The following is a 24,409-nucleotide window of genomic DNA, read 5'->3' on the forward strand; positions in this document are numbered from 1 at the left end:
TTTGCTGGTCTCTGAACTGGCCATTTCTGCCTCAGAAATGCAGCGTTTCCTATGTGACTGTGGTCAGAATGCTTTGCAGTGCAGGAGTCGCTAATATCGGGTCATGCTACTTTTGCATTCCTCTGAGATTACAACATTCACAAAAAATCCCACCTCCCCTCTGCTTCTTGAACTTTTTCTTTTCCCCCTCAAATGGAATCCATATGGGATGGTGTGTCCAAGTCAATGCCAGGACGATGGAATGCAGATTGGTGAGGCACGCCCCTAAGCCCAAGGAGAGTGTGGTAATTGATGGGGAGGAATCGTTCCATGTCCAAAGCTGAAACTTTGAGTTCAAGAGCTCTGGTATCAGAATTCCCCACTAAGTCTCACCTACCAGACAAACTGGTACTCTCATCCTCACTTTTGTTATGCTTGAGATAGATGCACATAAAAATATGAAGGGGCGGGGTGGGGGGAGAATGTCTTGTTTGCATTTGCATCAGACAGGGGCATCGCCAGCCACCATCCAGATCCAAATGAAGAGACATCCCAGCTACAAAATGTCATCACTGTAAGCTCATGATGCGATTTTCTAATCATAGATCTCCTTGTGTAAGTTCTGTGTGCAAGAGTCTGGGGCCCAGGTTTCCGAAAGCAACTTCCTGGTTGGGGACAAAAATATTTCAGGCAGAGGTCTATTTCTAAATTCTCGTCCTTTCTTTTCTCTCTGTTCCTTTTTTATTTTTCCCTTTCTCACACTTTCACTCCCCTTGTGACAAATCCAGTTCTCTTACTTGAAATGCTAATATGTGTGTGTTCTTTGGACCTCCTCCAATCACCCAGGCCTTGCACAGATGTGCTAAATAAATGCAAGCACAGAAAAAAGGTATTTTAAAAAAAGAAAAAGGATTTTATTGGGTGGGCCTGGTTTTTCCATACGATGTAACAGAAAAACCTGAATGAAATTTTTGGTAAATCCAATATATTCTCCCCTGCCCCTCTTGCCACCCCATATAAACTGTAACAACCCCAGTCGACCCTGAGAAAGATGAAAATGCTATTTGGTAAAAATAATAACAATAAGGTAACTTCAACCAGTAGGAAATGTCTTCTAGTTCCACCATCTTCTATAATTAATAACTTTCAATCCAAAGGACCTCCTTCAGGTTCAAAATTCAAGTGGCTTGTGACAGCAGAGAGAAGAGAAGAGAGGGACAGAGGAGTTTCTGAAAGTTTCCACTTTTCTGCCTCCACGAGTATAAATATTGACAGAGAACAAAAAGGCATAAAGGCACTTTATGATTAGATTTGATACTTCATTTTCTGTGGATGTTTCCTTCAGAATGCACCTAATTGAATCTGTTTGAACATGTAATTGTTTGTTATTTGATTCTGTGGAACCTTTTTAAAAAATCAGCACAAATTGAGCCCAGAATGAAAAAGCAGGCTAAAATCCTTAGTGGAGCTACAATCTGATGGTGGGGTGGCGGGGGGAGCGGAGGCAGGGGAAGAAAGAGAACAAACCATAATCAGAATCAATCAGTGAAAGTCCACAGTTCATTGGAAGGTAATAAGTAAAGTAGAACAGAATAAAGGGAAGGGCCCTTGGGGCTGGTGTAAATGGAAACAGAGTGGTCAGAACAGGCCTCCTGGAGAGGTAACATATCTGAGCAAAGAAATGACGGGGATGAGGGAGGGAGCACTGTGGGGGCTGGGGAGAGGTGCCCTCCAGGCAGAGGGAGCAGCTAGGGCAAAGAGTGGGAGACAGCTGGCATGGAGCCACAGCATGCATGGAGGCCAGTGTGCCCAGTAAGAGAATAAGGGCAGCAGGAAAGGATGAGGCCAGGGGGCCGCAGATCCTGTGGGTCCTGGCAGGCCACTCGAAAGACTCAGCTTCTGCGCTTAAGGAAATAGGGAGCCAGTGCAGGTTTTTAAATAACAATTTGTTTTTCCTTACTGAGGTGAAAGTCACAAAAGTGAAAGTGACCAATTCAATGGCACTTCAGATACTCAAAATGTTCTTGCCTAACCCTACCTCTATCTAGTTCCAGAATGCTTTCATTATCTCAAATGGAAACCCACCCTCCCCATAAGCAGTCATTCCACACTTCATCCTCCTTGTCAGTCCCTGGGAACTACCAATCTGCATTATATCTCTAAGGATTTACCTCTTCTGGATGTTTCACATAAATAGAATCAATACACGGGTATTTAGTGACTGGCTTCTTTCACCTGGCATGACATTTTGGAGGTTCATGTATGTTGTAGTATATGTCAGTACTTCATCCTTTTTTATGGCTGCGTAATATTTCATTGTATGGGGAGACCACAATTTGTTTATTTCCTCATCAGCCAACAGACAGTTGGGCCTTTCGGCTATTGTGAGTATACAGCTATAAACATTGTAGGTTGTTAAGTAACAAAGGGACATGATCTCACTTGCATTTTATACAATACACGCAGTGCTATTTGATGAGTGATTTGGTAGCCCAAATTTGTAAATCCAATTTTAAATGGCAAAAGTAAACAAATGAGATTCATTAGACCCATCCCTCTGCCATGTGCTACGACCTGCTTGGCTTCTTCAAATGTCATGTAATCCCTCCAGAACTATATTTTTTTGAACAATTTTCCCTACCATTGGCAATTAAAGGCCAGTTGACTGTTAAATCCCAGAATCCTCTCAGTATTCAAAGAGTTCAGGTTTTCCAAAACTGACAGGGATTTTTAAGGAGAAGCAATGATGATGAAAAATGGAACTTTTTCTCCAACCAAAAGGGGAAACCACTCTTGCTTAAAAATAAAAATGAACCAAATGCATCGTGGTGTCTGGAAATGGATCTTGAAACAGAACAACAACAAAAAAAGACAGCCAGGGTGTCCCTGAGCTCTAGAGGGCAAGGCAGCGCCTGACTCAGATGGAGAGTTTTCAACACTTGCATTCCCTTTCCCTCCTCCACCAAATAGTTTGAGTGCCTCCGACCTTCCAGACACTGCTAGGTAGCAGAGACCAAATAACAATGACACATTTTTCCTGTTGGTCACCAAGCAGCTGTGAAAACACCAGGGGGCCAACATGCCAGGCCTTGGGGCCCCAGGAAGCGGAGCCCCGGGCATCAAGCCTCTTCCTCAGTTTAGAAGGAGCTTCTGGCTCCCTAGCTCTCCATTCCGTTTTGAGTCACAGATACCGTTCTGATGAGGAAAATGAGTCGTGTTCCGGTGACAGCATCTCCTCGCTGTCTGGGGTGGCTGGAAGGCCCGGGGGCAAGGGCGGGTGGCCTGGCTGATCTCTGAAACCAAAGCCTAAATGGGAAGCTCTTCTCTTTTCCCACAGGGAGTGCCACCCCTCCCCACCCCCAGATTCCTCCCGTGAAAGCTGTGAAGAAGCGGAGGCTGGAACAGAATGACTCCTGGCATTTACCGTGCCAGCAGCGCCCCTCCATCAGCTCCGGAGAAGCAGTGTGTGTCTGTGTGCTTCCTGGGGGCAAAAGGGATAGTGAGGGGCAGATAGTGAGAGCGCCAGCCCGCCAACACCTTTAGCCAGGTGCAGTCTCGGTGAAAGCATCCAGTCTTGAAGAGGAAAGAGTGTCCCTCAACACGATTTCCACACACTCTCTGAGGGGCAAAGTGACTCTCAGAGGAACAGAAAAATTAGCTGGGAGCTTGCTCCAGGAGCCCCTTCCTAATTTCCCTAATTTGGAAGGGGGAAGGGGCTGCTTAAGAAAGGCTTCTTTTCTAAAGATGGGTTGAAAGTTTGCAAAATACTGCTGTCTGGTGGTGGTTTAGTCACTAAGTCGTGTCTGACCCTTGTGACCCCGTGGACTGTACCCACCCCCACTGTCACCCCCCACGCTCCTCTGTCCATGGGATTTTCCAGGCAAGAATACTGGAGTGGGTTGCCATTTCCTTCTCCAGGGAATCTTTCCGACCCAGGGATTGAACCTGGGTCTCCTGCATTGCAGGCAGATTCTTTACCATCTAAGCCACCTATCTACACCATCCTATAATCTGGGGACCCCCATACCACCCCCAGGCCACTTGTTGGGGATAACGTGATGCTGAGAAGACCACATGCTTTGACTCCACTGACAAAGAGTCTGGCTTTCTCATGCCTCCTGGCCTTGGCCCCGGCTGTGTCCTGCACCTAGAACAGTGTCACCGACCCACACTCCATCTTGGCTTCCAGCAGCCCAGCCAGCGTTGGCTGGCGAGTCTCAAGTTTTACATCAATTTCACAGGGGAATCTCCTCTGCTCACCGCACCTACAAACGAACACACAAAACCTACTGATTAGTTTAGGTGCCCATTCGGAGGCCCCTGCACTTGCCTTTCTCAGAAATTTGATCCCACTGTACTCTAGTATGATAGCTTCACCAGTGACAGAGTACCTGGCAAGAAGTGGGCAAGTATTCAATAAATGTGTTCTGAATAAATGGATGAATGAAGCTATAAACAATAAATATCCCAGTGGCCACAATATACATCCCCTTACAAAACACTGAGCTAGAGAGATGATAGACAAAGCTAGATAGATCTCTGATCAGAGTTCATAACCCCCCTCTCAGAAGAAATATTTCAAGCTTTTATTTTAATAGCAGCCTCACACTATAAATGACTTGCCCAAGTCATCAGTGATAAAGTCAAGTTCTAGTTCATGGAAATATTGTTCTGTATATTATCCTATGTATATTTACAATTTTCAGATTCATTTTACTTGAAATAAATGTTATGCTGCTAGCCTTGGCATTAATCACATTAATACTATAGAGAATATATACTGAATATCAAAATACAGGAAAGTAAAGTTACAAGAAGTCTGGCACGCTCATCTGGGCCAACTCCATTATTGAGAAAGTGAAAGCCAAAGAGGTTAAGTGACTTCCCCAAAGTCACAGAGCTGCTAGATAAGAGGTGGGGATGGTATCCAGATTTTTCAGATGCTAAATTCAGTACTTTTTCTACCATACAGCAAAGATGATTGGTTATGGACAAATCCTTTGAACAGAGCATGTCTATACTTGGGGCCTGCTTGTGTTTATAAAACCACACATACCCAGACATCCTAGAATGATTCCTGTTGCAGAAATCCTCTGCCAGTTTCAGAGCATGGTGTCCAGTGTGGTGACAGAGTTAAGAGTTAGCTCTGAGGTCAGATTACCTGGGTTCAAATTCTAGCTGTGTGACCTCTGACGAATCACTTAGCCTCTGTACTTATTTATCACCTGTAAAACATGAGTATATAGGGGCTTCCCAGGTGACTCAGTGGTAAAGAATCCACCTGCCGTGCAGGAGACGTGGGTTTGATCCCTAGGTCAGAAAGATCCCCTGGAGGAGGGCATGGCAACCCACTCCAGTATTCTTGCCTGGGAAATCCCAAGGATGGAGGAGCCTGGCAGGCTACAGTCCATAGGGTCGCAAAGAGTTGGACATGACTGAGCACACACGCCCGCATGCAAAATGGGCATAATAGTTCTCATCTCAGAGGGTTGCTATGAAGATTAAACTGTTAACTACATGTAAAGGGATTCGGAGAGTGCCTGACTCATACTAAATGCTAGTAAATGTCAGCGAAAACCATCTTGGCTCAGAAAACGGCTCACTGCACACATAGGAGGTCACTGCTGGTTCACCTGAGTTGAGGAGAGTACTTATGGGCAATGGTCACCTGAAGGCCTGGTGGGCGCTGATATTATCTTTCCTGATCTGGTAACTGGTTCCCTGGTCATGTACAGTGTGTAAAAGTCTCTCAAGATGATCATGTGATCACCAAGAAATGTCAAAGGACTGATTTGACTCTGCCTGCACGTTGACAAGGTGGCCTGCCATAGCCTTGTGGGTGTTGCCAGGAGACATGAGCTTCCTGAGTCAGAGACCAAGGACCGGATTGCTCACAGCATAGCAGGCAGCACGAGCTTCGGTCCAAGCAGTTCCCCTTCCAGGTGAAGTGGAGGGCCAGCTGGATGCAGTGCATGTGGCGGGTTTGTGTCATAGTTGAAGACCCCACACTGTAGGGACCCAAGTCTTTTAAAATAGGTGGTAAATCCGTCTGATCTTTGCCCTGGAGAGAAATGTTGTCTTTATTATATTGGACTGATCTTTGCTCTTGAGGGCAATCCTATCTCTGTCTTCCCAGGCTGTTTGCTCTACAAACATCCTTGAGAAGAGACTTCAGAATAAATGAAGTCTCTGCCACTGGTTCCAAGACTAGCAGAAAGGTGAGAGCCCCGTGGAGAATGGTCCCTCACCAACAATATGGATACTATTCTAATGTCCTGGAGGAGTAAATGGAAACCCACTCCAGTATTCTTGCCTGGAAAATTCCATGGACAGAGGAGCCTAACAGGCTACAGTCCATGCAGCCTCAAAGAGCTGGACATGACTGAGGGACTAGGCACTTTCTGACTAGGCACTAGGCACTACTGCGACAAAAAGGTTTTTTCAAGTGCTACCTGGAAAAAAAAGATGTTGTTTTAAGGTCAAATACATTTGGGAAAATCTAGAGTGAATGGTTCTCTTTACCATTGGACTTAACAGAATATTTCATATGCTGATGCGTATCTTCAAAAATGGAGACAACAAATTTGCAGTTATTTCTCATCATTCACTGCTTCTCAAAACCTTCCTACACATACATAAGAAGCAGCTGGAGGTCTGGTTAAATGAAGATTCTGATTCCACATTTAGATCTGGGGTGGGGCCCAAGACTATCTCTGGCAGGCTGCCAGGAGCTGTGGGTGCTTCAGCTTACCAAGCACCACACCTTGAGTCATGAGGGGCTAAGAAACTGTCTTTTGCAGGAACTTCTCACAAGATTGGATTCCATCAAACATGCTGTGAGAGTAGCCTCAACCCTAGCTACTGTGTCCAGTCTAACACAGGTGGAGAGAACCCACAGAAAATTCTTGAAAGCAACTTCTCGGTGATGTATAATTCTGGTCACTTGAAGCTGAATAAATGTAAGATTTAAAAATACTAGAATTCCTGGGAAGGCCTAAAATGACAGAGGTATTTCCTCCAGTGTAGGTAAAAATCATGAATGAGAGCCAAGTAGTAATGAAATGCTAGTTTTGCCATAAATGATAACCTCCAACGCTAACACCAATTGACTGTGATTTTGCAAAACAGATGAGTCCCAAGTTAATGAAGACCTGAACTGACAGAGGCTAAACTGCTGGTGGAAGGTTTCCTGAGCTTCAAATGCAATGGGGAACTTGAGCTGCCCTAGTCCTAACTAACTGGACATTCCCCATGGATGGGTGCCATGGACAGAAAGCTGTTTCCAGGCGGCTTCTGCACAGCCCTGGGCAACAGGGCATCATTAGTGGAGCAGAGATGACTCAGCTATACCTCCTCCCATGCTTACTTTCCTTAAGAATCCAGTTTCAACCTTGGCTACACATTAGAATCAATGGAGAGGGTTTGGAAATACTCTTGATTGACTGGGCTCTTGCAGACCAGTAGCCTAGGAATCCCTGGGGACGGGGCCCATGCATCAGTAGTTGTAAAAATCTCCCCACTGATTCTGATGGGAACTGCTACCCTTCCCCTCAGTGAAGGAAGTGAAAGCCATTTCTGTAGACAGAGCATAAATCAACCAAGTACACCCAGTTTCCCCCCTCCCGCACCTCTGATTCCGCTACTAAGAACCACCAGGTTTTGAGAAGACAGACCAATAAGAACAAGGTTCATTTCCTCTAGAAATCACCACGTCTTATCTCTCTAGAGCTCATGTTTGGCACCAGGGTTTGGTCTCATTTTTAGAGCATCTGAGCACAGAAAACTCCCTACGTTGGACTTTGAAGGATATTTGACTGGGGTGAAATTAATGCTAGCTCATATTTATACCTTGAGGATGACATTATCTCCATCATTATGAATGATAGAGGAATTCTGCAGGATCATACTGTTCAGTGAGGATGTCTGGGTTTGGGTCACAGCTTCCTGTATTTACTAGCTGTGTGACCAAGTTGGGCTAGTACCTTCACCCCAAGCATCCTAGTTTCTTCACACATAAATGGGGGACTTTGTAAAGGTTCATAGAGGTATAAGAAACATAAACAGAAGGAAATTCATGAAAAGGACTGTTCACAGTGTCCAGGGCCTAGGAAGCCCTCCAAAAATATCAGTTATTTTATAAGTTGATTCAATCTCATTCAAATTCATGAACCATAGACTGGTGCCAGTCTGTGGACTATTTATTATCCTCCTCAATTAGATATGTAAATTGAGAGTAAATGTTGAGAAACTTTTCTACTTATTTGGCAGAAAAATTATACATCTATTAAATCTAATAATGAACCTCTTAGGTTTGCATTTTGTGTGTCTTTATTGAATGTTTCTAACTCCTTTTTGTTTCACTTTATAAAAGTATTGCTCTAAGGACTGGGTATTTTGTGTGTCTTTTGATTTACTTTTTCCAGTCATTCATTTTTATTTCATTTTATGAAAGTATCTTTCCATAAATAGACTGGAGATTAAAACACTGGTTCTTCACAGAGAGTTTGAGCATAATTGGTTTAAAAATAAATTGATAAATACTGTGTCATAGAAATTAATGGAAAACTCACTGCATTTGTTTTCTATACTGTATAACAAACTATCACAACTTTAGTGACTCAAAATAACATGCATTTATTAGCTCCTTGGGTCAGGAGCCTGGGCTCAGAATGACTAGGCTCTTGGCTCAGAGTCTCACAAGGCTGCAACAAAGGTGACAGCTGGCCTTCAGTCAGAGTTTGGTTTCTTGAAGCTATAGGACTGGAATCCCCTGTTTTCTTCCTAGTTGTCAGCCAGGGGCTGTTCTCAGCTCCTAGAGGCAGTCCAGAGTTCATTGCCACATGACCCTCTCCCAAAATGGCAGCTGACTTCAAGATTGGCAAGGGAGAGACTCTTACTTCAGTCCCTTCATACAAGGTCTGATGTAATATAATCAAGAGAGTGCCACCCCCATACAGCCAGAAAAGATGAAAACCCTAATTTGAAAAGATACATGCACCCTTATGTTCAGAGCAGCATTATTTACAACAGCCAAGACATGGGGACAACCTAAATGCCCATCGACAGAGGCATGGATAAAGAAGATGTGGTCTGTATATACAAGGGAATATTACTCAGCCTTAACAAAGAATGAAATACTGCCATTTGCTGCAACATAGATGGATCTAGAGATAATCATACTCAGTGAAGGAAGTCAGACAGAGAAAGACAAATGTCACATGATGTCACTAATAGGTGGAATCTAAAAAGAGCACATGATGCTGCCCTCCTGTATCAAGCCATGGGGTCTGGGTCCTCTCCCTTCCATCTGGGGGGGCGACCGTGAGGCTTAGCAAATCAAGTCATAAAAGGTGATGCAGCCTCTGTTCAGTCCTCTCGAGTCACTCACCATGAGAAAGCAGGAACCAGTCTGTGAGGCAGCCCAGCTGCCACATGGAAGGTTCAAGTGTGGAAGTTCTGGCTACAGCCACAGCTGATGTACCCGTGGATGCTAGCCTGCAACAGAGGAGGGTGAGTTGGCCAACAACCGTGGCCCTTGGCCTTCAAGCCATCCCAGGAGACACCACGTGGAGCAGAAACAAGCTGTCCCCACTGAGCCCTGTCCAAATTGCAAGTTCAAAATGAATGTTGTCACTGTTGTGAGCCAGTAAGTTTGGGGTGATTTGCTGTGCATCAATAAGGAACTGGAACAGAAAATAAATAAATAAAAATAGTACAAATAAACTTATTTTAAAAATGAATAGAACCACAGACATAGAGAACAAATTTATGGTTACCAAAGGGGAAGGGGTGGGGCGAGGGATAAAATACAAGGTTGGGATTAACAGATACATGAAAAGTGAAAGTGTTAGCCACTTAGTGGTGTCCGACCCCATGGATTGTACATACTGCTATATGTAAAATAGATGAACAGTAAAGATTTACTATACAGCATGGGAAGTATATTCAATATCTTATAACAATGGAAAATGGAAAATAATTGGAAATATTTCCAATGGAAAATATTTGAAAATTGGAATATAATTTTCACTTACATAATTGAAATGGAAAAAAGAATTGAAAAAAGAATATAGATATGTACATATATATGTATAACTGAATCACTTTGCTGAACACTTGAAACTAACACAGTATTGCAAATCAATTATAGTTCAATTTTTAAAAAGAGAGTGCCATCCCATCAGTTTTGCCATATTCTACTGGGTGGAAGCAGGTCACAGGTTTCCCTGCCACTTAAGGTGAGAGGATTAAATAAGAATGTAACTCATGAGGGGTTGCCTTAGGGTATGTCCACTGCAGCCATCTACAGATCACTGTATTTTAATTGGTTGAGTCTTTCAATAGTGAACCACCAATCACTGTATATGTATGTGTGTGTGTGTTTGTGTGTGTGTGTGTGTGTAATATATTTGGCAGCAAGAAGCATACATCCATTTGCAAGGAATATATTAAAAGAATCAGAGAGAAGTTGGATAATTTGATGCTCATGTAACATCAAGCATAAGGAAGCCAATCTACGAATTAGTCCTGCCAAACTGCCATGGCACGATTTTCAAATACTACCTAAAAAAGAAATATTACTTTTGAGTTCCACCTTTTATAATGCTGACACCTCCAAAAAAAAACTGGTGTGCTTTTTTCTGCAATTATTTTCTGATGAATATGGAGTTCAACATAACTGCCCTTGAAATGAGGGACTTAAGAATGTGAAAGCTATTGACCATGTTAATAGTGATTCCCAATAAAGATGTACTTATCCTCCAAAACTCCCTGAAATATAATCCTGTAGCTGGGGAAATTGCTTAATAAACCTCTTTTAGTCTCGGCTAATATTTATAGACTATGGGTTAGTTGAGGGGGACTTTTTTAAAAAGTCCGGTTCCCTACCTGAATCTACTTGAGAACTCCCCCAAGGGCCTGGCCTGCTATTTATTCACAGCAGGATGGATTTGCTCATGGAATCATCTTCTTTCAGGAGAAGCCCCAGATTGGCAGAACAACACGCAGAGAGCCTGTTTGTACACATAGGAAAGATACCATCGCTTCTTGGCCTTTGGGCTAAGATCAAGTGTAGTACATAGGAAAGATACCTCACAATTTCAAGAACTTTGGGGATGTGCTCATGTATATTAAACACACAGTGAGTGGAGGAGAAACATGACCCTTTAAAGGGGAACAAGCCATCAATAATGGAGCACAGCTAAAAACATTGGATGGACGGTCATGCAACATAAGTCATTGCGTCAGTAACACTGCCTTCTGAATTTTAAAGATTTTTAATGGAGGGAGAGGATATGGGGCCAGGAGTAGAGGGGCTGAAGTGGAAACTGGTAGAGATTATTTTAGGGGGAGTCCATTTGAGCCCAAATAACATTGATTGGAAGAATGCTAACTCAGCCTTCAGCAGAGAGAAGATTAATCTATTTATAGAATAGCTGTGCATTGCCAATGCTTGGTTCCCACACATAACCCCCAAATACCTCCCTTCCTGCTTCTCCCAGATGATACTCCTTTTTGCTCTTCTTCTAAAACCTTTCTGCCCTTCTTCCAAAACCACTGACCTTATTCAAAAGCCATTTGGTTGAAGGAAACCAAAGTCTCTCAAAGTGGTTTAAGAGTAAATGAAGAATTTATTAGAAACAAATGTTCAAGTATTTCCTGGAACACAGAGGGATGCACACAAGAGTTAGAACTAGAATAGCAGCAGACCCCGGGGAGACTCCCTGTGTCCTTTTCCTTTCCTCTCTCTGTTCCTGTTCCTTCCTTCTTTGTCCCTATAGCTAATTTTCTCTTTCTGCTTGTACAGTGCCCAAATGTGGCCACCCCAGTCACAAACACTGACCAGAATCACTTGGTCCCCATTCTACCTTCCTGGGTGGGGTGGGGGTCTGATTGGCCCAGATGATAATACCTCCCCCTCCCTACAGTCGAACTGTGTGTAATTCTTCAACACTGTCACAGCACTTTGATAAAATGATAAACTTCATGTTCTACAATGTGAAGTGAAAAATGCTAAAAAAAAAAAGAAAAAGAAAAACCCTTTGTATTTATTGCATGGGTGTGACTCTTCTAGAACCGCTTTGAAGAAAGATACTAAATACTCTAAGATACAATGGGGTGTTTCAGTTATAGCTTGTTGCCTAATAACAAACTGCAAAATTTAGTGTCATAAAATGATTACTTATTATTTCTCATGATTCTGTGGGTAGACTGGTCTTAGCTGGGTGGTTTTCTGCTCTATGAGACATTGGCTGAGGTCACAAATTCAACTGCACTGAACTGCTGGCTGGGCTAGGCTGGAAGGTCCAAGAAGGCTTTCCTCACCTGTCAGACACCTTGGCTCTCCTCCTGGTGGCCTCTCCATATCATTAGCTTGGGCTTCCTCACAGCATGGAGTCTCTACATAGTCAGACTTTTCAAGGCAGTTGGTTTCCAGAGGGAAAGTGACAGTTGCTAGGCCTCTTGAACTCTGGGCACAGCAGCACCTCTGTAGACTTCTGGTGGTCAAAGCAATTCAGGACACCAGCCCAGGTTCCAGGGGGAGATACCCCAACTCTTGATAGACGGAAGAGCGCGTGCATCCATGGAGAGAAGGAACTCAGGGCAGATAACTCGGGAGCCCACCAGAGAGGGGTCAGCATCTTAGTGTTTGGAATTATAAGGGAGGAGATATTATTTCTTCTTCTTTCTGTTTTTCTGTACTTTTAAATTCTCCAACAAGCACTATGTTAATAATAATAGCATCAGTAGCAGTTTTTCAATGAGCTTAAGTTCGTAATAATAATTTATTAAGTGGTGCCACAGTGAATATCTGGAATTAATAGATCAAGGGGAAGATGTTTCCATGCATTTGAAAACATGACACTTGCTGGGAAATAATGTCTACAGGAAATTCTTGGCTTTGCCTCTCTCCAGAGTAATAAAATCTAGCCACAATGGCAGCTGAAGCACAAGAGGAAAAATAATATTTCTTGCTGTCAACTAAAAATAAATGCCTGCCTTAACTACTGATTCCTAGTCATGTAGCTTCTCTTGTGTTTGTCCGAGGAGTATGGCCTTCATCCTTGAGAATAAATAGACTGACCCTGCCAGAGGCCATGAGCATCTTTTATATAAGACCTTCTCTGATACAACCAATCTGACAGCCACTCCAGGGCCTGGAGGCTCCAAATGTGATGTCTGCTGGCTGCTGCTCGGAAGAAGCACTTTCATCTTCTCTAAAATGCCTGCGTACTCATTCTTGCCATCAGCCTGCCTCAGTACTACCATACGTTCTGGAACGCAACATCAGATGAGCTCCTTTCATCCAAGTGATTGCTATACACAGGTGACATTGGGCCCTCTCTTACCCTCCCAGCTTTGTCTTCCACCAGCCCCCTTTCCACAGGCCCTCTGACCACATCTGTCACCTTGCTCTTTTTCCAGGAGATGCCCAGCCCAGGCTCTGACTGTTTCAAATGACAGGACTTGCCTCCAGTCCTGGTCCAGTTCCCTGCCTCCAGGAACTTTCCGTCGATCTTCAGGTCAAGTTTTTCTCCTCCATCCCCATGTTCCCCAGCACTCTGCTCTGCAGATCTGCCCTCAGTGCTGGAAATGGGAAGAGGAGGAAATTCTAGATCCCTGCTCTTGGAGAGTAAGTGCTTGGTCCAGGGTAGAGAGATGTGATGTCATGTTGGGGGCGGGGTGGCCATCATGGAGCTCTATTTGGGGAGCTATGAACCCAGAAAGGGGGGCACTTAGTCCAGCCCAGGCGCCGGGGAAGTAGCCTGAAGGAAAAGAACACTGCAACGGGGTCGCAGTGAGCCCTCAGGCACAGAGGCAGGAAAGCCCCTGGATTGGTTTTATGAGACCGGATTCCCCCACCACAGGCAGCTCCAGGTTAGAGGAGGACATGTCACTGGTCGCCTCTGCAGTGGGAAGGCCCCCTGGACCGCAGAGGCTCATCTGTGTGACATTCATCCCAGGCCTGGGCTCACACAGAAAGGGGGTGACCTACACTCCCAACTCTACTGAGGGAGAGCCCCAGGGATTGCAAACAGCCAAGATACCATGCCTTTTTCTCTCTCCTTCTCTTTCAAGTGGACAGTGGAGTTTCCCAGAGGCGAGCGTCCACAGACTGAACGCGGAGTGGATGATGAGCGAATCCAGGTGTCTGCTGAGATGTCATTTATAAAACAGATATAAGGTACAACCTGGCCACTCTTCTCATCGCACGCTTCTGTGTTTAGGAACAGAGAGCTGGTTTTTTCCCCAAATAAAAACAGATCACATTAATAGGCAAGGAGCTTATTGTTATATTGACATACATTAATATTTTAAATTTTCTTGGGTTGAATTTCTACTGTGGTCAATTTGGAGAGATTTGGCCCACATAAACGAAGCCTCTTTGAAGTTCTTGATAAATTCTAAGAGTACGAAGTAGGGCTGAGACCAAAACTTGGGGACTTGTAGGTATGGTCCACCCTGGAGCCAGATTCTTTGGTTCCAATCTTCGCTCTTCTAATGACTAAGCTATGTGACCTTGGATTAGATTCTGAACTTCTCTGTGCTCATTTCCTCCATCTATACAGTTGAAGTAACAGTAATAATGCCACTGCAAGGATTAAAGCATTAATCAGGGAAAGCGCTTCCGAAAGGTGCCTGGTGCCTGATTAGTGTTCAGAAAGCATTAGAAAACATTAGGGCTTCCCAGGTGGTACTGGTGGTAAAGAACCCACCTGCCAATGCAGGAGACATAAGAGACACGGGTTTGATCCCTGGGTTGGGAAGATCCCGTGGAGGAGGGCATGGCAACCCACTCTAGCATTCTTGCCTGGAGAATTTCATGGACAGAGGAGATTGCCAGGCTCCAATTTATGGGGTCACAAAGAGTCGGACACGACGGAAGTGATTTAGCAAAAAAACATTAACCTACACTCAGAGAAGCACTCTTGGGCTCTGGCTGTTGTGCTAGCCTCTAGTGACATAGAGATGACAAATTCAGAATCAGCATCCTCAAGGGACCCACAGCAGGCAGGAAGAGCCCAGTGAAACAGATCATGTGTATGTGGACTTGGCCAGGACCTTCATGAAAAGAATTTAAACATCTTGCTCCAGTGAGATGCTGCTGAGACAAACCCATCATTGAGTCTGGAACGTTCTGAACTGACATATTTTTCAAGAATGTTTACAAAGCTGAGATTTCATAAAAGAAGGGCTGCCTGGGAGGCTGGTTACTGGAGACACTCCTTCCCTGACTTGCCTTAGCAACTTGTTTAATAAACAGCAAACATCTGGTGTGTTCTCAACACTCTGCTCAGAACAGAGGGACATCAAGATGGTTCATAGACATCTCTTGCCTTGCAGGGACTTCCAGAACTGAGAGGAACACAACCTGACCGTTACGATGCACCACGAAAAGTACATGAAAAGAGGCAGTGGAGACACCTGACCTCTCTGACCTCGGTCCTTCACCTATCGGATGAGTATAGCACTGCATAACCGAAGATTCTTCCTGATCTAAAACCCCAGTCCTGCATTCACCTGTTATTCATCCTCTCAGAAACCAGGTTTCGAGTTTGAGGGTCATGTGTCATCATCATTAACCTTGGGGGAGCTGCGTTATGTGAGCAATAATATTCCCAGCTTATCAATGGAGCCACTGGGACCTGGGCAGGTTCGTATGTTGCCATGGTGACTCCATATGTTTCTTCCTTTGTCTATTTCCCCCCTTGTATTTTTATGTGACAAAAATCACAGAGAGGCACTATTCCGTCTAACACAATGTTATTGCCTTCCTTATTTATTTCATTTCCTCAGATAACCACAAACACTAGGTTTTTTTCTCTTAACATAACTTAAAATATAAGGGTTAGACAATCAGGCATAAGACTATTCGATTTTAGAATTTGGATTTTACATCCTGTATCTTACAATGGTACTATTGGAAATGTCTCAACTTAGCTAATATTCACAGAAGGATGCCAGAACTTGATTTTATTTCTGCCCTAGATGCAGAAAAATACCCAAGCTATCACTTATACTTGTATAGAGAACACTGATTCTAATCACTTGAGTATTGAATTTCCAGCTTAAACGTCTATACACTCGCAGGAAGCATTTTACTAATGTAATGCTTTGGTACACAGCCAAAGCTAAAAGAAATTTAGGACAATCAAATGGAAGAGAGACTCAGTACAGGATTTTAGGCTTCTTTTTTTTTTTAATGAAACAAAATCTATAAATTTGGAGAGACCTGATGGAACCTAGTCTCAGCCACTAGATCATTACTGACTCAATTCCATGACCTATGCAAGACCTTTGACCCTTTTTAAATTCCTATCTCTCCATCACTAAGTAGTCAACGTTGCACTTGATCACCAATGGCCTACTTTTTTTTTAAGTACTAGAAGATTCTTAAGATAAAGTCTTCAAGTTGGGAATACTCAGTTTTTGCAAGTATCATTGGATTCCCACCTAATATATATATAAGAATTGTGGAATGATGAGCCCCATTTAACCAAATTTCTTGAATTCTAACGTCTGTCAATTTCACCTCTTGCCAAAGTGCCTGTGTCTGCTTATTCCCCTTGTTCCCGCAAATTGCTTTTAGTCAGCAGTCTGCCATATGCAGGGGCCTGAGCAGTCTGACAATCCATCCTCTTGGAATTATGCATAAAACAAGGGCAATGAGGCCTGAGTCACAGCCAAGACCCAGTCAGCTTAGAGGATACACAGGCTATTTTACTGTAATGAGTGGAATCTTGGGGTCGGAGAGTGTCCACAGGTAGATAAACAAAGTGCCCAGTCTCACCACATCTCTATCAGTTAATCATTGGTGTCATTCTGTCCATCTTATCTGACTCAAGAGCACGGTTTCATGCAGTCAGACTCACAAGGCTGTCTCTATCAGCTCAGGCTAGCAGACCTTTTCAACTTTTCCTTGGATGACTCGTCTTGTTTACAAGATATAAACTCTGAACTTTAGCTAACAACTGCTTTCTCCCCGCCTCACCACAAAGCTCATGTCAAGAGCCTACCTTCCTTCCTAGGAAAGCAAACTTGACACCAATGCAGGATACATACTTGGGAAGGGAGCTTCCTGGCTGGATAAGAAGACTGAAAATAAGGATGCTGAGGAATTTGCTAGCAGGGAGGTGGACAGACACATGGGTCCCGAGCATCAATATGTGTCAGAATCCCTGAACCCCACTCAGAAATTCAGATTCGGAAGATCTGGGGTACAGTCAGGAAATGGCAACTTAAATTCACACTCCAGGGGGTTTCTGATGGGAGAGGGCTGAGGACGCCTGTGGGCATGGAGGTTAACGTGGTAAAACTGTTTACAGAGTACACAGAGGAAGCAAACAAAATCAGACAATGCATGGGTCAGCCCCTGGAAGGGGACGAGAAGCCCTTGTTCTGACCTGGAGAGGTATTTGTACAAAAGCCAGGATAATTTCCTTGCTGAAAAGAAAAATGTCAAAGGCAGAATAAAAAGCACATAAATATGGCGTATTCGAACGTCTTGTAATCTCATGTAACAAGAAAATTCTGGCAACAAAGACAGCTACTAGATTCACTCCCAGATTTGAAATGACACCAAAAAGGGTCTGCATGCCATCTGGGAGACGGCGTTTAAAACACACACACACAAGTATCTCAAAGGGACAGAGTTTTTGTGAGTCTTTAATACATGAACAGCACAAAAAGATAAACCTGAATGGAGAGTTTGGTCCCTTTGATATGGGACACATGCAGTTTAGCACAGTTACTTTGAGTCAGCAGGTTCTTAGCTCAAAAATCATTCTGAAACAGTGTATGTTCCTTTGGGGACCCCTTACCCATCTCCCAGCATCCCTGACCTCCATCTTATAAATCTCAGTCCCTCTAGGACCCACCAGGCTTCCATCTCAGGAGCAGAGCCCCCATCACAGATGTCCCCTTATTCCTCCTACCTTCACCTCAGCCAAGTTCCCATCCCCTGAGAACCACTCAATCGGAGAGCTGTCAGGCAAACGGAATTTAATAAACATCCCTCCACACCACATGCTAACCCTCTCCAAAATGGGAAAAGCAAGAAATTTGTTAACCCAAAGAAATGGCCCTTAATGATCACTACATTTGAATGAAGGAGGCCTTTTCTCCCAGACTCTCAGACAGTCAGCCTAGATGACATTTGCACTATCTGGCCAGAAAGGGCTAGTTCAAGCTAAAAGTCACCATCACTTATTGCTACTCTGCACCAGGCATAATCCTAAACCCTTTAGTGGACTAACTCATGTAATCCTCACAACAATTCTAAGAGATGAGCACTGTTATTGTCCTGGATTTACAGATGAGGAGGAGGAGGTATAAAAGGGTTCAGTGACCTGCCTTGCTAAGGTTAGCATGCCTCCAAAAGGGTAGAATTGCATCTCTTAGCCCCACCTTCTACCATCATCAAAATTGGAAGTAGCCCCGGACTCTCTTAAATTAGCTGTGGCTGCATTTTTTTCTGGGTCAGTGAGAATTACAGATTCCCAGTTTCTCTAGACATCACTGATTATTTCCCTGAAATATAAAAAGAGTGTATGTGTGTGTGAGTCGCTCAGTCACGTCTGACTCTTCGCGACCCCATGGACTGGAGCCTGCCAGGCTTCTCTGTCCATGGCATTCTCCAGGCAAGAATACTAGAGTGGGAAACATAAAAAGAATCCCTTTGATATTCTTACCACCCATCTGCCCAACCTCATTTCTACCACCCGCCCCCACACCATCATCCCCAAAAGAATCCTGGATTGCTCCTGTTCTGTCTGGGTCACCCCAGTTCTTAGCCTCAAAATAAAGGTTCTGGAAACTGCCCTGCCCAGTCTCAAGCGAAGCTCCAGTTATGTTTCTCAGGCTAAAAAGAAAATCTCGGGCCTAATGGTAACTGTGCATTATTAACTGGATCCCTCCTGGTATTCTCCTATCTTCACCCAGGCTCAGCCTTCCCTTCCTCTTTCTCAACGGGCATGGCCACGCCCAGGAGGCTTTACTGAGGGAAACCCATTTCTAAGCATCAGGCCTGAAGGCAGCAGGATGGAGACACAGCAACAGTGATGAACATGGCCTATTTGAGGAGCCTGCTGGCCACCAGGAGGACAGAAGGCTTCCTCAAGTCATGGACTTCCAGTCTTCAATTTGGCTAAAGCTGGTCCAGATGACCAAGGAAAGAACAATCATGGTAGATGGATGCCAGCAAGGGTGGTTAAGGCGCTCAGAGCAACTGTTCAAGGCTTAGTCTGAGCCTAGAGGGGTGAGCCTAAATGGGGTGAGAGGTGGGAGGGAGGCTCAGGAGGGAGGGGACATATACATACCTATGGCAGATCCATGTTTATATATGGCAGAAACCAACACAATAGTGTAATTATCCTTCAATTAAAAATAAATCCTTCTAACAATTAACTCACAGGGCTTCAGTGAACTCATCTACCCCCAAGCTACTCCAACAATATCAATCACGATTCTCATTTTCAGATAAAGTCAATAAAAGAAGGAGTACTACTCTGTAATGGCGCTCGGAGTCCCCTTCTCTGTCAGCCCCCACTTCTGTTCACGCAATTTTTAAAATTCAAGGAAGTGTATACACTTGTAGAAGAAGTCAGAAATCATATGGTCCAACATTTACCCTTTCAGAAGAGACCCAGGGAGCTTCTCGACTTTCCAAAAAAACATACAGCTGGTTGCATGTAAGTTCTTACAGAATTCACTAAAATATTTACATTCCATTTCAGCTTTTCTCACAAAACAAATAAGCATGGAAGACAAGTGAAAATATGAGATATTGGAAATAATTTGCTACTTGCACATTTCCAGAGTACTAAACATGAAAAATAATACATATTTTTTTCCCCCACTCAAAATGCAGGGCCTTATATTTCCATTCAGGGCAATGGGCAATGTATGCATAAGATCCCCAGGTTGGGCAGGAGGGACCCCTCTGGCTGGATGAATGATTTGAGCTGGTGAGCAGTGGTTTGATAGGCAGGAAAAGGTGGGATCAAGAAGGGTCCTGAAATCTAGAGACAAAAGCCTAGTCTTCATTGCAATGACTAAAATGTAGCTCTTGAATGTTGCTGAGGAAGGAAGTGGGAATGGTGGTTAGTGTTTAGATAGGGAGAGGAGTAAAAAAAAAAAAAAAGGTATGTCACACAAAGTAAACACAAAGAGGTATTATTCCTACTACATAGAGGCTAGTTAATTAAATGTCACCCTCCATGGAACCTACATCCAGAAAACCACAAGCACTAGGTGATGATGAAGCATTATCATGATTGCTGGGAATCATTAAGAGTAATAACATATGCCAAGGGGTGGAGAATAAATGACGTTATAAGGACCTGACCTGCTGCTTTTAAGGAGGCACCAGTAAAGAGAATCATAAATCCTTATAATTCTATTCCAGAAACAGAAGTAGAGAACTCACAGTGGTAACTAGTCCTCATTTCTTCTTTTTCTGGCTATGGATCATTGAACTCTCTATCAGCAGTTCTCCTTTGTGTGGCTCTTAGTAGATTTCTCAAGGGGAAAGGCAAAGGGTGTCAGATAACTCCCTCTCCCAAGTCTTCTGGGACTGGCACTTGAGCACATGACCTAGGCTCAGCCAATCAGAAAGTCCCAGTTAGGACTTGGCGTCTTCAGGGAGGCAGGCATTAGATTATTCTTGAGGGTAGCAGTGAAGTCAGGAGCCTAAAGGCGCGGGGAGGTCTAGGTATACTAGGTGTCAGCAGTAAGGCCCTAATGAGAATACAGCTTGCCCTTGGTCTTGGCCATCAGGCTCACTGTTAGTGGTTGTTTATTTTCTATACCTGATCTGTCATTTTCTGGTGATTATAATGAATGACCTATGTCCTTCTAATCAATTCCTTTTTTCTTGAGTTATCCAGCAAGGGGAACAAATCGGTCAATCCTAAAGGAAATCAACCCTGAATATTCATTGGAAGGATGGATGCTGAAGCTGAAGCTCCAGTACTTTGGCCACCTGATGCGAAGAACTGATTCATTGGAAAAGACCCTGATGCTGGGAAAGATTGAAGGCAAAAGGAGAAGAGGGTGGCAGAGGATGAGATGGTTGGATGCTATCACCGATTCAATGGACACTGAGTTTGAGCAAACTCTGAGAGAGAGTGAAAGAGAGGAAAGCCTGGCATGCTGCAGTCCATGGGGTCACAAAGAGTCAGACACAACTTAATTAATAATTCAGGGCAAAGGCTTGCCTGAGTATTTGTAATACTAGTCACAAGACATTATTCTAACATGCCAAATAAGCACATTCACAATAGGTTTCCAAATAGCAATCTTTAGCATTTATCTTTTCTCTACATTCCTGAAATCATCAAGCCCCATCTTCACAATCAAAGTTCAGTGTGTCTGCGAAAGAGCTTCCCGTAATTAAAAATGGGGATAAAGTCAGGTAGAATCACAGCACTCAGCTTGCTGCCAAGTGCTAGAAATACACAATGTCACACACTGTAAAAGGACAGAGGCTCTATTCTGAACTATTCCAGTGACGCCTCTGCTCACAGAGGTGCCTTCTCCTCCTAAATATTAGCGTTGGCTTTCATGCCAACATGAAACATGCAACAGATCACTAGATTTTAAAATATACCCCAGTTAATCCAGTTTTTTTTTAATCTCTAGGAATTTGCACAATGAAACAATGATATCAAAATGCCATGTTAATATCAGCAAAGGACAAAACAGCTAGAATCAACATAAATAGCCACCGGGAGGTAACTAATGAAAAAATGCTACCTCCATATGATGAAATACTGTGCAACCATGAAATAAAGCAAATATACCTGTAATTATAACATGAGAATACCCAAGGCTCGTCATTGGATTAAATAAAAGTGCAGATGTGCAGTGTGATCCTATTTATTTGAAAACAAAGAAATGTCAGTTGGTATGTTTCCATTCACAAGGTGGCCAAAGAGAAAACCAGCTGATTTCAATCCACTGATGTCATTTACATATAAGTAGAGTTAAAAAAAAAAAAACAATCTGAACACTTATCTAAGGTGGTGTTAATATCCCTCTAAGGAATGGGACTAAGAAAGGGTACAACTGTCATTTCTTCATTCTAAATCCATATTACTTCTAGAAATAAATTTTAAAAAGTTCCCAAATGCCATGACTATACTAAATAGAAAACACTTTTTTGAGGCTGTGAACTCTTCAGGAAATTCTTCCAAATGAGTAGTTATTACTCATAACTAGCGTGATGAATGGATTATGCTGATTTAGAGCAATGTTGATTTGAAGTACATTGTAATTCTGATTTTATGCGACTAAGCTAAAAACTCCTGGCTTTTATGATGTTTTAAAATTGTCCCATACCAAAGGGGAAAGGTGGGAGGAGGGGTTAGGAATTTGGGATTAATAGAGACACACTATTATATATAAAATAGATAACTAACAAGGGTCTACTATATAGCACAGTGAACTCTACTCAATAGTCTGTAATAATCTATATGGGAAATGAATCTGAAAAGGGTGGATATATGTATATGTATAACTGAATCACTTTGCTGGACACCTGAAACCAACACAACATTATAAGTCAACTATTAGTGACTTAGTGAAGTCACTCAGTCGTGTCCAACTCTTTGCAACCCCATGGACTGTAGCCTACCAGGCTCCTCTGTCCATGGAATTTTCCAAGCAAGAGTACTGGAGTGGGTTGCCATTTCCTTCTCCAGGGGATCTTCCCAACCCAGGGATCCAACCTGGGTCTCCTGCATTGCAGGCAGATGCTTTACCATCTGAGCCACCAGGGAAGCTCCCCCCCTGCCCCAGCAAAAAATCAACTATACTCTAATATAAAAATTTTTTAAAAGTATCCCAGTAATTGCTATGGTGAATGCTAATGTGTCTCTCTGTGTCCCAGTTCCTTTTGTGTTCATGACCTCATATAGATTCAAAGGTCAAGTGTGTTGATGAATCCTGACTCACTTGAAATTGGAACGGAAAACACTGGTGATTCAGAGTTCAATAGCAAACACCGATTAAGTCTAAATGACTAATAATTAAGTATTTTAAATCATAAAGAGGACAGCAAATGTCTATGAATAAAGCACTGTAAAACAAACAAACAAACAAACATTTCTGGGATGGCCTTAGGTAAATACAGAAAAATCTTCTTAACTAGAATGTTAGTGGAGGCCAACTGTAGTTGATGGGTACTTAGCAAGGAATGAGAAGTATGATCACATAACTGTGGAAATCACTCCATTTTAGCACAATGACTTCAGATAACATGACCCCTTCATTGCAATATGGGGGCTGCATGCCTTTACCTTAAATCAAGATGTCTACAGCGCTCTGTCCTCCCCCTGAGGCCACCTGTGTGACATCACAGATCCTGGATCTTGTTTCTGAAGTGCATGGATCTTGATCATAAACCTAGACAGGGGTGACTAGGCCCAAGAAGACGTTCCTCTCATAGGAGACTCAAGAATGAAAAATTAGAAAATGCCATGTCACCTGGGAAAAGTCATCATGGTTTGAGGCAGTGGTGCTTCAAATACTCCATGGCTATTTGTCCATGTCTATGGATATTTGTTCATGCCTCCTGCATTTAAATTCAGACCATGTGGTCACCATACCAAAAATGGTTCCCAAAGGAAACCTTCAAGGCACTGGATCCAGGCCCAAAGTCCCTACTTCTCAAAGAGACTCCAGAAACTCTGACCCTGCTCAAGAGTCTGATTTTCAATAGTGGTGGCCAGAGGGCAAACCATTCAAGTCCATCATGGTCCCATGGATCTGAACCGAAGTTCAGTACATTGGGATAATTTCAAAGTTTCTTTAGCAGTCTGATTTCACATAAAGTCATCCTGGGAACCCCCACCTGTCAGTGAGACTTCCAATCCTTCCACGGCTGCCCTACCTACGTTCTGTTCCAAGAGATGTTATCAAAATGTACCATGTCCCTCTGAGTTGGTACAGCAGTCTCACCCCGGGGGGAGAGGGGGACTGTCCCTCTTGGACATTACTTGGAAGAATTTTCAACCATGACAAAGCTGAAGTGGTGGGGGAACATGCTAGGTAGTCTGGGAGCATGGCTTTGGCCTTGGCACCTCCATTACAGGGCCCATATGAGTCCAGTGCCATAATTTAAAAATAGCATGGGGAATGTGTGGGGATGAGCAGGGAGAGGATGGTGGGAGAAGGAGATTACAGCTCCAGGAAGAGGCACATTTTCCTGTTCAAATGGGATGAATAGGAGGAATTGTGAGGCCAAGATATGTAAATATTGATCGAGAAAATCAGTACAAATAGCTTTCCTTTTTCAAAACTATTGTTCCACCACCTTTGTGTATAGCCAATTGCAAGCTCAAAGAAACCCCTAGAGTCACAAATCGGTTCTAATTGCTCTATAATTGGTTGCTTGGATCAACAAAGAGGAAATTGGGAGATTTAATTT

The sequence above is a fragment of the Cervus canadensis genome, chromosome X, assembly GCF_019320065.1.
Source record: "Cervus canadensis isolate Bull #8, Minnesota chromosome X, ASM1932006v1, whole genome shotgun sequence".
NCBI classification, from domain to species: domain Eukaryota; kingdom Metazoa; phylum Chordata; class Mammalia; order Artiodactyla; family Cervidae; genus Cervus; species Cervus canadensis.